This window comes from Theobroma umbraticum, unplaced genomic scaffold (assembly GCF_002168275.2).
Source record: "Theobroma umbraticum cultivar Fairchild unplaced genomic scaffold, ASM216827v3 scaffold_69.0, whole genome shotgun sequence".
NCBI classification, from domain to species: Eukaryota; Viridiplantae; Streptophyta; class Magnoliopsida; order Malvales; family Malvaceae; genus Theobroma; species Theobroma umbraticum.
The window spans coordinates 236,078-238,660 of NW_018397293.1; positions in this window are offsets into that span (position 1 = coordinate 236,078).

Consider the following 2,583-nt stretch of genomic DNA (forward strand, 5'->3'; position numbering starts at 1 on the left):
ATACAAGTTAATCAAGAATTGAGAACAAGTGAGATACATTCCCTCATATCACTTAGGGTAATGAATCCTCTCTTGACCACTCATTCACCTTCGCATGCTTCATGGCATACCCAAAAACACCATGTTTATGCATTTGGTTGCTTCCAAACCTGTAAGGATGAAATCAAAGTATGTCATTCCCCATACAAGATGACCTAGTGCCTCAAGTCTAAGAACTAGTTGCATGACTATCACATGACAACATTTTTCATAGACACTTGAGTAAAATACCAAATGGAGTTCTCATAGCGAGTCATGTTCAGTGAACTTGTTCTTTAACAAGCATCTACATATTATCCTCAAGCATCTCATATACTTCAATCTATGAGATCGATTGCTTACTTCCCAAGTAAGGAGGCTTAACATGTACTAGTCTTTGAGCATTGTCAATGCTCTGTCTTGATAATACAATAACTAGGAACAATTTTAGGAACATGACTTTGATGCATAGTGATCTCATAATTATAATAATTTTATAATTCTCTTGCAAGGCCTTTATGTTCCATGGGCTTCATCTAATTAGTACTTAATAACTCCTTATTATTGCACTAACATGAAGGAAAACCTTTATTACATAAAATTGTGTGATTAAGTATGCATTAAATGACAATATATATTCTTTAACCAATCTAATTGGCTCAAGGGCATATACCAACATATTCTACATTCCTTACTTTGGAAGAAAGCAATTGATCTCATAGATAGAAGTATAGAAATACTTGGAATTGGAATATAGGCACTTGCCTAGGAGAGCAAGTTCATGTAACGATCTTCTCCTCCGGTTGTTATCGACGTTCGGGACTTGCGAGTGAACATACCACATCCCAAACAAGCCTTAGATAAGATTCTAGATAATTAAAATCGACTTGCAATATCAATGTTATCGTTTACTTAAGCTGAATAAATAGCTATAATTAATATGTAGCTGCTACATGACAATATCCAATTTGACCAACTTTAGGATAGTTTTAACATCACACTATGGGTGGAAGTATGTTTTGTTTTAAAGTTTTTAATTTTTTTTCACTGCGTTATTTAAAGCATGCCATCCATAGCCAAACCCAACAATTCCAAAAAGCAATATTACTATAACGATCCTCCACCTGATTGTTACCGACATCCAAGACTTGTGAGAGAACCTGCCAAATCTTGAGCAAGCCTTAGTTGAGATTCTCGTTAACCAAATCAAACATTTTAATGCGTATGTGAATTGACTTGGATTTTATTATAACATTCCATTTAAACCGAATAAAGACTGTAATTAAGATGCGGCAACTAGATAACAACATCCAATTCTAGTAAACTTCAAGATAAATTCAAATATCACACTTAGAATCCATTACACAACCTCAAGGTTTTTAGCAATATATTTTTGATAAACTTAAAAAATTTTATAAGTCTAGTTGTTTTACTCAACATGACCCCTATACAGCGGAATGACTCGGAGTGGAAGTCTAAGAGATGCCATTACCTACGTCGCAGCAAGTCCAAATATGCTGAGGCAATACACTTAAGCTGATCACTTATTTACACAAAGGGGAAGATAAAAGGGTGAGTCTCACAGACACAATAACCATCAGCTTCGTGAGCAGGGCGTAGATGGGAAACAAGCCAATGACAAAAAATTGAATATTAAAAACATAAGAATATATATAAACAATTGAAACTCAAATAGAACATTTGTGCCTTACATATAAACCCAAGAATTGTGATGCAAAATAATCATTTCAAGTAATGTATTAAAACCAGTGCAAGTGTAAGATTTCTACTGTCGAAATCATTCAACGTCCTTTACTTAAAATCAAACTATCATAAGCACAAACGCTCCAATGAAATCAAGCATTATCAAAGCTTATACACAAGCTTGTAAACCTTCTCATCCTCAAAGTATTAAACACAAAATCATAGTATAAGTAACGAAGCTGTGGAAAAACTTGAATTTCTCACCATGCAACAAAAGTCATGTTTGAAAACCCAAAGAAATATCACTCTCAAGTATGCAATTGTTGTAATCAACTTGTGGACCCGTTTCCACATAATAACATTTGGGAGGCCCTTTTCCACCGAATTTTCACAACCATGGCAATCTCGATGAAGTTGGTCGACATCGGAGAAATCATGTGGTCCCAACCATGTATATCAACTTATGGCCTAGCCACATATATTAACTCGTGTCCTTGCCATGTATATAAATCACAAACCATGGCCTTGCCATGTCTAACAGCCCGTCGGTGACCCAAAAGTTCTCTAGCTAAAGCTCAATTGTGCACAAGGGTCACACTATCTTGATTGACATTCGACCTACTCTCGAATCTCCGATTTGACAAAACCATTTATAAGCAAGTTGAGTTCTCAAAAGCTTATTTTAAATCTATTTCCACAATACCAATCACAGTAACATAATAAATCCATTTGTAAGACTTCATGTTGTAAAGCCTTTGCATGAGGTTTAAATATTAAATCAAGGCATGGTGAACATAAAGCTTATTTATGAATGCACATCACAAAAACAAGTAAGGCACGTTTTGACATAAATCATGATAA